The sequence below is a fragment of the Sturnus vulgaris genome, chromosome 5 (assembly GCF_052056855.1).
Source record: "Sturnus vulgaris isolate bStuVul1 chromosome 5, bStuVul1.hap1, whole genome shotgun sequence".
NCBI lineage: Eukaryota > Metazoa > Chordata > Aves > Passeriformes > Sturnidae > Sturnus > Sturnus vulgaris.
In genome coordinates, this window is record NC_142247.1 from 32043052 (window position 1) to 32058305 (window position 15254).

Genomic DNA, 15254 nt, shown 5'->3' on the forward strand with positions numbered 1-15254 from the left:
ACGTAGCCCCAGTGTGGAGGCTTTGGCTGCATGGCAGAGCGATATCTCTCTTGTCTCATGATCAGAAGCACACTTATTTAATCAGGCAGAACTGGCAGGGAAAGAGAGAATCTACTTCCCATTTTTATTCTACCCCCGTGAATTCGTTCCCAGGAATACTGATGACCCTTTGTAAGAACCATCATCTGCCCAACACAGAGGGGAAAAGCACATAGAAATGAAAAAACAAACACTTGAAAAGCAAAAATTATAAGCTTGAAATATATCAGACTCTTGCCATGCTGGGACACCAGGACAGCCTGAATGCAGAACTCTGTTTTCCTGTTATGGAAACTGCAGAACAAAGGAATTTGGGTTTCTACCTACTGCGGGGTGTATTTCCATTTCCAAAACAATAACCTGGTACTTCGTTTTGTTTTTTCGAGGAGACCTTCATGCACCTGAAATCCTTCCATCATCCCAGAACTGAGAGAGAAGAAAAGGAGTTGCAGGGTATGTATTTCTGTCAGTCCGTATTTCTGAGCATGCTGTATGATAGTTAAATAGACACAGAACTACACAATACATAGAGCTGAAAAGCACATACAGAGAAGATACCCATGTATTTCTTTACTTTCCTCTACTCTTGCTTATACATTTGTCTCCTGCTAATCCTTTATTGCATTCTGATGACAGATATGTAATAAGGATATTCCCCCTATTAAAGCTTGTTGTATTAATGTATACATTAAGATAGTCCCAAATTTCAGAAACAATAATCTACACTGGCTCAATCCATCATTCCCCTCAGCAGGTAAAATGATTTGTTTCTGGAATACTTGGTTGTATTATTAATTCAGAGACCTACCTAAAAAAAAAAAAAAAAAAAAAAAAAGATTTAATTGGAAATTCAAAACACTACTGTTTTGTACACTGTAGTGTATTGAGGTGGGATTTTGAAGGGAAAAGGTACCCAGAAGTAGGCCATTCATCTCAGGAAAGCTGGGGGAAATGCCAGCTGCATGCCGAAAACACATGCATGTGTGTGGAAGCATCATACTGAGACATTCAGTAGTTCAGCTGTTTTTTTAAAAAGTCTGCTTCTAATTTAATTTTGAACAGAAAATGCCTCAAACGAACTGGTTTCTATAAAAAGCTGGAGCTACTGAGTCAGGATAATTACTTTTGCTTCACATATTTTAGACATCATGTGGTCCTGCAGAGGTGACTGGAAGATGTGCTGTGACAGATAGGTAAATAGCTGTGACGTCTTCACACCTCTTATTCTAACTGGTCTTTATCCTTCTGCTCTTTCTTCTTAAGTCTTTTGGCTTCCACACTCATGACTTTTACTGTCTGACCATAAAAGACCCTTCTTTTAGAGTCTGCTTGATCCCCACCTTGCTGCCAGACAAATCAAGGTAGACATAATAAATTAAAATTAGCTACTAGGGTCCCATTTCAGATAGAAAAAAAGAGTTCTTAAAAAAAAAAAAAAAAAAGAAAAAAATCTATAAGATCATCTGAAACCATAATAGTGCCTAGCAATTTTAACAGCTTTAAAGACATTTGAGTGGTCACTTCTCAAGCCTGAGCTCTCTGGGATTCCACGCTATCACATTTTAGATACTTTTTTTTTTGCTGACTGAGGAGTTATAGAGAGCATCTTACTAAGTCAGATGAGCAGAAAATTTATCCATCCTATTTACATTTGGCAGCACAGATTTATTTTTATGAAAAAGGATCTGTCCTTGCCCACCTCCTCCTGCAAAGTTAACACCATGGTTTGATGCTCCCATCACAAAATAACATGACTTCCTGGCCTCAGCTGCCAGTCCAAAATACCAGAGTTTTGCATGTTCTTGCTGTCAGGAAATGAAACATTTAGATGATGAGGGTCTTTGAATACACTCCTGTAACTACGGTGGGATGCATCACAGTCCTGCTGTTTTAGAAGCAGGAGGAAGTGAGCAGAGTTTATCTGCTCACCTGCTCCCGCCATTCTCTTGTGCACCAGCTCACAACGCACTCCCTCCCCCTTCCCTTTCACTTTCTCTGGAGGCATTTTTGCCTGGTTTTAGACACATTTTTTATACCAAGGCTTTGTACTTGATCAGTTCCCTGGAGTTTTCCTTAATTCTCTCTTCTTGAGCTGTTCCTTTTAATTCCACGGGTGTACCTGTCCTCTCAGCAAAGCCTTTCTAACAAAAAAACCTTCAAAATTCCTCAGCTGCTTTGCATTTTCCCACACTCCGCATGACAACATGTGCTTGCCTTTCTGATTTGGGGATTGCATCATTGCCAAAGCTCCCTGCTTTCACAAGAAGATTTAGGATCCTCTCAAGCAAATAATTAACTGGTTGCACAAAATTTTGGTAGATTTAACACTCAAACTGTGATAATATTTTTCATTTTAAATTTCCAAAGGATTTAGTCAGGCTAAATAGGTTTCTAATCCCTCTGTCTTTCAGGGATCTAAATTGGGTACAATGTATATTTGTATGGGGAATTAATGAAACAAAAGAGCCAGCAACTGTATTCTGTTGAAAGCATAGAACAATAACACCCACTTACTGGACTTTTAAAATTTCTTCACAGGCATGTTTTAGAAATAAACTAAAAAAGAAAAAAAAAAAACCCCAAACAAACAACACCAAAAAACCCCCAACAAAACCTGAAACATCATCGTTGGAGATCTCTAAAGGAAAAAGATATGCATTCAATTTTCAAAATTGAACAAGATCAAATAAATATTTAAAGATACAGATACTTTATTGCCATAAAGTTATACCCATTTTTTCCTTTTGAAAAACAAAAATTGTATTATTTTTTTTTTTTTTTTTTTTATTTTTATTATTACTACTACTACAACTTCTGCTACTATTAAGAAATTTATTCAAAAAGGAAAATCCTTGTTTGGGTGAAAAATCACTTTTCATTGGAAAAAGCTTCACAATGAAAACCCATTAATCTGATATACATTTTAAAAATAAGTATTTATGTGAACATACATGGGTTATTAATTACAGCAGACTTCCCAGGACCAAATTTAACCCTATTATGAACCATGGAATTTAACAAACTGAACTAAAAATAAATGTGGAAGTTGCCTTTGTTTTGCATTTTTTTAGCAGTGAGAGAAGTGCCATGAATTCATACCTGGCTGTTATTCAGAGATGCAGTTAAGATTGGAAGCATTGAATTTTATTTTTACCTGTATTTTGTAATGAGGGGGAAAACACTCTATTTTTAGTCAGAATTTCTCCCACAGCACCTCCCTTTTTTCCTATTTTAGACAGGATTGACATTTCCCAGCACAGCCCCTCTAGCCAGGTATCTGCAGGACATTTCAGTTGCCGGCTGTGCAGTGACCAGCTGAATGAACTCACACCTCCCATAGAGCCAGTACCTCTAAAAGTACAAATGGAACTTCTGACAATTCAGTGTCTCAGACTGTGCAGTTTCTTCAGCATTTGTGAGCCTCAGTCTGTAAAAGCATCTTTTCAGAGCTGACCTTTTTCCAGCTATTTTCCCAGGTTCCCTGACACTGTGAAATAAAACAGTTCCTTGTAGATTCTGCAGCCCCTGGCTCAGAGGGGGATTACAGAGCATGCAGCTCCTCTCAGGTCACGGACCTGCTTGGTGCTCATGCACCAACACAAGCTGTGATAACTTGTGTGTTTAGGGGCAGTGATTCCTTGGTTCAATTTACAGTGTGCCAGTCAAGATGACAGTTGTCATAAGAGACAGTCCCCTGGTGACACACTGATTTCAGGCAGCAACAGGGACCCAGGGGTAGAGCTTTGTGATTCAGCCCCATAATGAAGACAGAATAAATAGCTTTTCTGGGCAGGCTTCAATTTGATTTCATTCTAGCTTCAAACAGAGGCAGGCTTTGCAGTGCCATCTGCCTTCCTGCAATTGTGGCTGCCCACTGGTGCCTATTACTAAGATACCACTGGACCTTTGAACCTGTCAGCACAGGACAGGAGTGTTGAAAACGTAGGGTGCCTTTATTAAATGACAATGACTAGATACCTGCCAACTGCAGTGCTTCCTTATGAAGTCTACTTTTTCTCATAATCTGTACTTAATAAATTAATTTTGCTTTGTTTTCTCCCTTTCACAGGAAAATAGGTCACGTGAGTTATAGACGATAGAATTTCCACTGTCTTCAGTATAGATATTTTAAAACGTGTAAGTCAAGGACTTTTGTCCCAAGAAGAGGCTTCTGCCATTGAATTGCTGACAAAACAGTTGCTTTCACCAGGAAACCGTTGTCAAATAGAGATTTGTCTCATGAGTAGTAAATTAAATTATAATTTGCTAGGCAGCAGGAGGATATTGGAGACCAGGATTCATGGGCCTATCCTGGGTATGGGAGGGAAGTGCGGTGTAAAACTTATAGACAATATTGAGAACATGACACTTGATTTAAAATACATCAACTGACAGCAGCTAAAGCAACTTGCAAGGTGAAAGATCTACATTGAACCCCCAATGCAGCCTGAACTGTCTTCATCCATAAAGGGACTTTGCAAGAGAAAAAAGCTAATAGGGCCTGTCTGGTAGGCAATTTTGGAGATACAAGATTTTTGATCAACACAAAAAGCTGGAAAGGGCATGGAAATAAAAAGAGTGATCCATACAGGTATTATCCAGCCAGCACAAAACACTCTCATTACAGCATTCTGGATAGGAACTCTAACTCTGCTGTAATTCTAAAGCCCCGCCAGCCTTACTGACAAGTTCATTAGTCAGTCTGTGGTCCCCAGGGCAAGACTCAGACACATGTGAGGGGCTTCCGTCATCCAGACACTTTCCTAGCAGTTACAGAGACTTATAAGACCATTTGTTGCAGCTGATGTATTTCTGTGTCTGCATAACATGAATTCACATGGTCTATGCTTACACGTTTGCAATACACACTTGATTTTGGTAAGTCCCTTGAAGTCTAGAGTAATGGGATGATGCCCCCTCAGCCAGCTTGTTCTGCTCTCCCATTGCCTTTGTTGTATTTTGTTCAAAAGCCACTGGTCTACGCCTGTACATTTGTACAGTGCTGCTGAACACTGCTAACACACTTGGGCATTTAGCTCCTACTGAGCCCAAGGGGTTCACTCTCATGCCCTTTAAGGGAAAGAAACATTGCCAACACTCAACTCACTCCCTGGAGAGAAGCAATAGTCTGGGCAAGCACCGAGAGATGTGACAGGCTGGGGCTGCCTGGGCAGTGAGCTCCAACTGCAGGCTGCAGGGAAGACCACTTCCATGAAATGCTAAAATGCTTTAATCAAAAGCAAGACCTCATGATGCAGTTTAGAAATAATTTGGCTGCCCTCAAAATGAGCATCCACTCCCCACCCTACTGTCCAAAGCCTTAGGCAAAGCAATCATAGGGAACTGAGTGCCACTTCTGGGCAATGGTCGTAGCCCTTTTAGGAACCAGCTTCTGCCTGGAAGAGATGGTTCAGATTTGTTACACATTTTAAATTTTCTTCTCCCCAGAATAAAACTTTACCAGTTTGTTGAAATTTTCAGCCTTTCAAATTACGTGGTGTTTTCATTAATATCGTAACAAATAAACCTTTTTTGCTACAAGTTCTAAATTGTATTCAGAAATAACTCAATAAGGTTCCACCTATTGCAGAATGGTTAAGCTGAATCTAGCAAAACCAAAAAGCCCAAAAAAACCAGAATTTTTCTTATTCTTATTTTCTTACTTTTCTTAGTTTTGAACTGCCTGTATCTTTAGGGAAAAGGAAAGTGTGTTGTGAAGGAAGGTTTCATTTTCTCCAAATCAATTATCATAAAGATACAGGCTGACTGGATATTGATTGAGTTGAGGAGTTCTACAGAATTTGTATGTTTATCATCAGCACAGAAGTCATGATTTTTTAGTCATGCAATTCCTAGTCCTACTGCCAATTAGCCATGGGCTAATTTCACTTTCAGTAAGCTTTACCCATTAACCACCATTGGCCTAAAATATATGGTTAACTATTAAACTGGTAGGTAGTTGGGATTGGAACTGCACACAGCTGTTCCGTTGTCTTAAGAGATTAATATTAAATACTCTACTCTGAGAAAAAAATAAATTGTGAATACTATATTCACTTGAGCTCCCTACTCACAGAGCCCCATCAAATTCTTAAATATTTGCAATATCTAAACCCAAGGAAAAGAGAAACACAGTTTAGCTGGTGATCAACAGGCAGTGAGCAAAGAAAGGCTGTTTCAGAAAAGAAAGCAGAAACTATCAGTTGTGTTTCTTCAGTATCACTGATTTTGAGCCCTGAATAAAGGTGTCTTTAGCCCCTTTCTTGAATTTTCTACTGGCAAACAATATGTGTAACTTCTTGTGATCTTGCTGTTTCTATATGACCTTAGGAATCTCACATCTGCCAGCTGTGTTCTACACTGCTGAAAGAAAGGCTATGTCTTGTCTTAGCCTTCTTATTCTAATAGTCACTCTTACTGTTTTCAGGATTTCATCCTGAGCAGCAGTGGTGACAATCACTGTCTGCCTTTCATCTGCCAACAAACAGATTTTAGGCTGCTTTCTGAAGTGAAGACAACCATGCTCGTGCAATTGCACTCAGCATGTCAACTTATTTATTCTCTCCATGCATCTAACATTCCTAATTTTTTGAACTCTGGCTGATTTCAGCTAAATTACCAGAGGAAAACTCACCTGAAATATTTTAAGCTCATTTAAACTGCTGTTGATGGTCTTGAAGAGAAACATATTGTTAGTATCCCGAGGAGAGAAATGTGAAGGGTGTCATTTCTAAAGAGGCAAAGTCAATTGACCTTCACACCTTTAGAAACCAATCCAGAAAGTTTTACAGTAAGCAGACCGCCTTTGATCTGCCACTCACAGGAAGACTTGCTGAAGGCAGACTCAGCTTTGCTCACCCATGGAGGTCTGGAAAGAGTCTCCAAACAGTTCAGCTTCTCCAGCCCCTTCTCTGCCCCTTACATTTGCATCCCTACTCTGTTGTGCACATACAGCATCACTCTCAAATTGCTGATAAATGTATCCAGGCTAAAGATGAGTTTCTCTGTGGCAACTGCCTCACTTTCTACCTTTTCTGTCCTTGCAGGCTTGCAGGTGATGATTTCAAGCTACCTGTGAATATCTTGCTACTTTACCTTTCCTCTAAGGCTAATGGCTTCCAGAAAGGCTCCCATTTTTCTAGTTAATTTAGGCTTTTTTGAGCAGCTGTAGGCAGGAACTGTGGCTCTCTCTGAAGTTGCCAAAGGCCTTTGGCCATACTTTTCTCCTGTTTTTTCCTCAGATCTAAATGTTATCAGTGTGGAACAGATTTTACTGGAGAGTATGTTTCCCAGGGAAATGCCCTGACTTCCCAACACTTGCCAACTGACAGTTTGCCAAAACCATATCCTAAGGCAAGAATTAAATGTAGGCAAATGTAAGTGCCCTGAGAAATTCAGGCCAGAAACAGAGCAGACACAGCAAGAGGACAAGAAAATATTTGATGTCAGCAAGAAAAAAGATCTCTAACTGATGAGAAGTGTTTCCATTTTAATGGAAATTTCCTTTTTGTGCAGATGTAAATCCCAAAGAAGAGACTTACTCCTTTTTTGGCTAATGTGAACATAACCTTTCTGTCAGCAGTTCTGCTTACCTGAGTTTAAAACCCTTCCAGGACTGTTTGGGTTTACAGGAGGAGAGAAAACAGTCTCAAGACCAATAATGACGGGGTATTTGGGATCCTTCAACTCTAATCTAAACTCAGAGCTTCTCTGTTCCCTAAAGACATCCATCCCCATGTGTAACTATTCTGCTCTCCTGCTATTGCCAGTATGATTTCTTATACATTTATCCCTCTTACTAGATAATTATGATCTGATATCTTAACAGGAACATCATTAATTCCCAGAAATTGTAAAAATAAATCTCTGACCCTGGATCCTCTTGAAATCTTTCACCTGTTTGTTGTATTTTTAGGTAAAACCTACAGTTATCCATTTTATTTTTAACATATGAAAATATACATATTTGCTACAGTTTAATAATTAGCCATCCCTTCAACTAAAATTTTAGAAGCAATAAATGTTTGACATTTGACAGACAAAATGTCAAAAATACAGCAACCATGTAAATTTTATCATCTTTTGCCCACCACTTCATGTAAAGCGGAGCAGAATTCAAACTTCTTGTGGCTTTCATGTACGATCTCAGTGTTTTAGCTCTGCAGTGGTTTTACCTGCTGCACTTCACAAAGAAGGACAGTTCTTTCCTTTGTTTCAGATGTGGTATTCAGAAATCCCTTGGCACTAAGCCTTTGGACAGTTCTGCCACTGTTTCAGTAAAGCTCTGTGACCTGAGTACCTGTTTTTGAAGCTTAATAGATCAGCATGTCCAAACCTAAGCTTCCTCTTAAATTAATTTTTTTTCCTGCCAAGGTCCTTTTAAAGGTGCTCCCATCAGGGTGATCTTTTCTCCTGCTCTTGCAAAAATCTATGAAGCATGCCCCATCAGTGATGCCTCTCTCCTTTCTTCAATTTTTCAGCTACTTCAGTGGTGTTTTAACCCTGTATCTCAACATTCCATGATCACTGAATTAAAGCTTGTCATGCTATCTTCCAAAGCAGCAAATAGGGAAACCTAAGACCTTTTTCAGCTCTGGACTGGGAGTAAAGGATGTTGTCTAGAGAAACTGAAAAATGTTAAATTATGCAATTTTCTGTCTCCCTGCACTACATGTACCTTCTACTTTGGTCAAGTATTTATCCACAATCTACTTGAATCCTTTCTTAGAGTACTAATGAATAGCATCTTAGGGAGCTTTCCTTTTCTCTTTCTCAAATGCTTATGTGTATCTGCCCCATAGGTCTTCTAGTACTATCCAATGTTTTCTTCCCCATGATTCCCATTCTCTAACCAATCCCACAATCAGCAGCTGACAGGGCTGTCTCCCAAGGACAGTTTTCATTTTCCTCAACCCACCACCACTTAGTGCCATCCCTGTTCAAGGACAGGGATTGTTCTCAAAGTAAATATTTCTAGTAATTCACTCTGTTTTCTTCACTGGACTGGATACCTAACTGAGGTAGAAATTCCCTCTGTGTGCAGCCAGGTTATACCATGACAAGTCTTTCACTTAGCATTCGGCTCCACAACTCACCTTGCTATAAACCTGCAAGCATTGCTCCTTTTTTCATCACTCCAAAAGTTAAAAAACACCCAATCTAGCAGATGGACCTGTGTGTTGACACCAGTGAGCTGATCCTTGACTGCCCTGCTACCAAAGCAATCATTCTGCCATTATTAGCATTGAACAGTGAGGAGGCACCCCTGGTTAAACATTGAAAAACTAATATTGGGCTTTCAGAAACCATTCCTTAATGATCTTTCCCAACCCTCGAGAAAAATCTCATTAGCAGCAGCAGAAACCCTGCAGCTGTGCAGAACACATCCAGCATGTGTCGTAGGAGACCATTAGTTTGCCTCCTGATGAAAGAGGCCCGTGAGTCACAGTGTAGGAGTCACTTGGGGGCCAGCAGAGATTTTGAGAATATTGAGAAAGGACATCTAAGCAATCTAAGTGGAAACCCAGCAGCAACAGAAAAGTCACAAAAGGGGTAGCTGTAGACATTCTGAAGAACAAACAAGCAGAGTGTCAGGTTTAACATTTTTCAGCTTTTGAGGCAGAATGCCAGTTTAAGTTAATTTGGAGAAAATATCAGCATGCAGTACAAAATGATCTCTGCTACATGATATTTCTTCAAAGAGAACAGTTCAGCACCTTTGGTATGAACTTGGCCAGAACTTGTTCAAAGTTATTCTTTCTCATTGGCAAAAGCAAGGATTTTACTTTTCCAGTGAGTAAAGTTAAAGCAGGAATTATTCTGCCCTTATCCCCTCCATGCAAAACTAAAACATCCAAATGAACAGATGTCAAAATACCTTCAGGATATTGTAAATACTTTTCAAATTCTTCTGTTTCAACCTATATCCAACTAATGTAGCTAGAAATGCTGCACCAAAATCACACTTGAAGTTTTGACCTAGGTGTATTGTACATTTACATTCCCTTATTTTTAATGATGCTTAGGAACATTTAAGTGATTCAGCTGCTTGCTTCTCTCCATTCTCACCCTCCACTTCTCTGTCAGAGTCAGCCTTCATCTTTTTCAGGGAAACAATTCTTGCAAAGTGCCAGGTATGCTCAGCTGACATTTAGCTGAACAGAAACTGGGCTACTCTGTCTCCTGAAATAACTGCACAGATCTTTTTAGGACTTTCCAGATATACTGACCTACGATGGACTAATTGGAATTGGGACAAAACCCTTACATTGATTTGGCTTGAGCTAAGCAGGAACAAGAACAAAATTCTTCAGAGATGATGGCTATCCTGAGGGTCCTTTTTTCTTATTCTCCTATCAGACACAATTATCCTATAATTTGGGTTTTGTTGTTGCGGGTTTTTTTGTTTGGGGGGTTTTGTTGGTTTCGGTTTTGGTTCTAGTCTGGTTTGGTTTTGTGGGGTATTTTTTTTTACATAAAAGCTGCCTTGTCCCCAGTCAATAGAGTGACATTAAGACTGAATGTTGCAATTCCCAGTTTCAAGATTTTATAAGTAGCATACTCTAGTTTCTTGTCATCTTAGATAGCTTTCAAACAAGAGAAGAAAAAAAATATGCTTATGAAATCTAAGTGCCAGAAAGTCAAATAAAAGGAAACCTCACCTTATTTTGGTCCCAAAATTCAGGTGCAAGATATTCAAAGAAGATTTAGGACTGGTGATATCTGCTGGCTTTCCCTAGCTGTTTCCTGGCAGAATCTCTCTCCTGTAAGTGCAAGACAGATTCACAGAGTTATCCTTGGTCATTTATATAATGATGTTCACCTTCCAGACTCACCTATTTGCAGATGCAGAAAGTTAGAGGATATGCCTAACAGCAGCAGAATGTTAAATAAATCCCAGGTATCTTAGACAGTCCATGCCCTCTTCATCTGGAGAGGACAACATAGGATACAAACATGGGGCATACCTTCTCCTGTTTTGAAAGTCCAAAGAAAGGGTTTAAACCTGCCAACAGTAATTAAACATCTTCTGATCCGAGCTGCATTTGTATCTATGCCTGGTGACAAATTTTCCTTACCTTAGCATGAGCTTGCATGTTAAGAAGTTGTTGCTAACATCAGCAGAGCTCTCAATTTCATGGATACACTCAGGCGTTGACCACTTTTGTTCTCCACTATGTCATAGAATCATAGAAGCAATAAGGTTGGAAAAGATCTCCAAGATCATCAAGCCCAACCATTTATCTAACACTGCTGTCTTCACCACTAAATCTTGTACCCAGCTCCCACAACTAGGCAACTTGTTCAACTTGTTGAACATTTCCAAGATATGGTGATTGCATTGCATCTCTGAACATTCTGTTTCAATACTCTACCAACCTTTCAGTGAGGGAATTTTTCCTAATATCCAATTAAGCCTCCCCTGATGCAACATGAGGCCATTTTCTCATCCTGTCATTTGTTATCTGGAGAAGGTCTCATCTACGGATTTAGCTTCAGTGGGTCAGACTGACCTGAATGCCACGAGCATAGCTATGCACTTAGTAGGCTGTCAAAGGAATAAAGAGAAGACAGAGTAAATCATAATGTCTTCTTTTGCCAGGATTTTTAGATGCTTTGAATGGAAATTGTTTTATGCCATGGTGACCTGGCTTCCATGTGCTGCCAGGGACTGAGGGGTGAACAATGGCATATCAATTCTGGAAGACACTTTTCTCACACAGAATAAGGAATCTATTATTGAAATCTCCATGGTCACTGATGCTTTCTCCACAAACTCTTTCTATCTCCTTGTCACACAATTTAGATTTCCAGTGTAAAGCTGATGGCAGGATCATTCTACCTGATTTATCACCTTAGTCTGATAAAACCCCCAAAAAGGATGGAGGCAAGCTAAAAGAGAGAAAGTTACCAGCATCAGATTATGAGGTGTAATTTTTCCCACCCACACAGCATGTGCCTGAGGGAAAGCAGAGAATAATGAGAACAGTAGTCTTGTTTTAAGGGTTTGTTTCTTCTTTAAACAGAAATTAGAAGGCAGAACAGAACTTTGTTAAATGTTGAATGTTGTATATCCCTCTGCATTTCTGTTTCAGAACATCTGGAATATCTTGTCAGAGCTGTTGTAGCTCCCTTGTAAATGGGACAGAAAGAAAAAAGAAAAAAAAGCCACAGAAAACACAACGCTCCTGGAATTAGGTGCCAGCTACTCATAGAAAAACCACAGCATAAAGACTCAGAAGAACAAGACACAGATACTTCTTTTCCTTCATCACCTGGAAGGTACCTATCGAATCAAGCATCTCTGTCTTACCAGGTTCTGGAACTTGTTCATGTTCCATCCTCTACTCCATGAAGTAGCACAAAACCAGGTGCCTCTCTTTATGCATGGCATTCTGAATCAAGGTCACATGCCCAAGGATGGTATCACTAAACTATGAGTGGAAAAGTTACAAAACCTCTTCAAAACAAAACTTCCCATGTTGCTACTTCTTGCACTCCGATTCATGTGAAACTGAATTAGTGAACGTATACAAAATTATTGTCAAACTTCCTTCATGTGGCTTCTGTGTAAATAAATACTTGTTTTGTGCAGACAAGGAAAAATACATAAATGCTGATTATGTAGGGATTTGTATAAGACAGAGAATGCAGTACAAATAGATGTGAGTATCTGAGTCCATGACTTCTGTGCAGTTACAGATTGTTGCAATAGAGGGGGAAAAAAGCATGGATAGGATCAAATAGTGATTAATGGTAATTAATGACTGTGCAAGAGCATGAGACAGAGCTTGACACTGAGAAGAAGAGGCATGTTACCACAGAAGATGCAAAGCAAACCACTCTGATGTGAAAGGAAGAGGGAGCACAGAGTCAGAACATTACATAGCTCTGCAGAGGTTTGCAGAGTCTGAGACCATCCCTCTAAGTGTTCAAAACATGTAGATGGGTCACTAAGAGATATGGTTTAGTGGTAGCCTTGGCAGTGATCAGGTAATGATTGGACTCAATGATCTTAGAGGTCATCAGATCTTTTCCAACCTAAACGATTCCATGATTCTTTGATTCTGTGGTTCTGTGAAGTGGCAATGTCATTAAGGGAATGTCATGTTTGTTGAAAGGAAGTGGAGTCTGGGTCCATTTGCATGACATGTCATCTTCTGCTTCCTTATACAGTTTAGGATGTCTGTCTCCAACACAAAACTCCAGAGTACAGAATGATTTTTTCTTTGATGAGAGAACAGACTGAAAAGAAAAATAGAAAAATTTAAATTCGTAGAAGCAGTGTGAAACCAGTTTAGAAATATTTCATTAGACATACGGGAGGTCTGTGGCACACATTTAAGCAGACAAGGGAAAAGCAGTGTACACTAACGGTAAGGTATATGAATATATATGTAAACATCTTCTAAAAACTAGACCAGACAAGACTGGCAGAATCAATGAATGGAAATTATAGTCAGCACCAGGGAAAAGCATTGTGATCTAAGTATTACTCACATGCAGTTCTGAAAACAACCTTACCTAAGTATATGCTTAAGTGTTTCAGCAAAACAAGATTAAAACATTGCCATTGTCCAAAGAGACTCGGTAATTAGAACTGGACTCCCAGGATAGAATATAAGCATGAAAAATTCTCCACCTTTTCTTTTTGATCACATTTCTTTAAAAAAATACTCAGAAGAGTTTCATTTACATGTCACAGACAGCTTGATCTATATTCAGAAAGAACATCATGTCCTCCTTAGATGTCAAAACAATTTCATCTCTTAACCTGAGTTTGGAGTCAGACATCAAGGATGCAATGCATGTGGCTCCCATTATAGTGTTAATCTGTAACACCTGCAATTCACAGAAGTTGCTATACTTTAAATAAACTAAAACTTCTCTTTCTTATTCCATTGCTGTGCAGTGCTTAGTTGCAAATTATTTTTCTAACTTGACTTCCAACTTTGAAAAAAAATGCAATTTAGACTTGCTGCCTGGGACTCTTAATTAAATTTCCTGTTCCATCACAGATTCCCTGTCTGTCTTTAAGGAAGCCACCCAGGTTGCTATATAAGAGATAGACTGGAGCTTTGCTTCCCTTTAAAATACTTTGTAGTTCTGGCCTTAGTCTATATGACTATAATATATACATATATAATGATACAGACATACAATCCTGTTGGAAATAGCTTGCTGTAGATTAAGATTTTTCTGCCTACTGGCTATCCATTATGAGCCTCTGCCTGTCTTGTAGCCATCCTGCATTATGAGGTTGTATGAGAGTTTACAGCCTGGTTCAGTACAAAATCAGCTAGTTTAGCCTGAATTGTGACTGAAGGCAGTGTGGGCTATTGGCACAGCTCAGGGAGCTGAGGGAGAAGTAATGCCTGGAAGACAGTCAATTCAATAATAAACAGTGAGGGAAAAAGGATGGGGCAAGGAATAATTTAATCAGCTATACTTTTGCTTCAATACAGAGGACATCCCTGACTTTAGGCATAGTCATGATCCTCAGTACCAGGCAGACAAAAGCACGATGAGAATATGCAGGTTAGGATTATGGTGCACCACAAAAAAAAGTCAAGTCAGTTTGTTTGAAGACAAAGAATACATAGACAGCAGGACCAAAAAGGGACACAGTCAGAAGTTTCAGTGTGTGCATGTGTAGTGGTTTAACACTAGCAGGAATTTAAATTCAAAATAAGCCACTCTGCTACCCCTACCCCTTCTGGTAAGGGAGGGACGAAAGCAGAAACTATGGGTTGAAACAATAATTTACTGAAAGCACAAAGCAATAGAATAAGAAATGCACAATAACAACCACAACATTAATAACAAAAGTGTTTAAAAAGAGAAGATGTTTTACCCACCAAAAGTTGTTCATCGCCAGGAACAAAACCAAAATGGCGGCCGCGCCCACAGGCCTCGCCCCCTGGCCTCCCCAGACAGAGGGAAGATGGCGACGGCTCCCACAGGACACACCACACGGGTGTGGCGGGAACAAAGGCCGGGTGGTGAGTGTCTGCCAGCCCCAAACAATGGACACAGTGACAGACAAACCCCTGGAAGGCACGCTGGCCGAGCCGGGTCACGTTGCCGCTCCACTGGGCTTGGTTCCTCTCAGGTGCCTGCGCCGCCATTTTGACCACTCCATTGTGCTGTGGGGAGAAAAAAATTGCAATTTACCGGGAAAAAACTCCCTCCTACCCAGACCCTGAAAAACAAGG

General features: G+C 39.7%; 1 long non-coding RNA gene across 1 annotated transcript in view; it reads left to right on the top strand.

Annotated features, from left to right (window-relative positions):
- The first annotated feature begins 201 nt into the window (after nucleotides 1–201).
- The window catches only part of LOC148223648 (uncharacterized), a 47827-nt gene continuing 32774 nt past the window's right edge, over nucleotides 202–15254 (top strand). Inside the window, exons 1-2 of the long non-coding RNA XR_015804176.1 lie at nucleotides 202–492; nucleotides 12135–12321. This is a non-coding gene — a long non-coding RNA (uncharacterized LOC148223648). The remainder of the gene's footprint in view (nucleotides 493–12134; nucleotides 12322–15254) is intronic.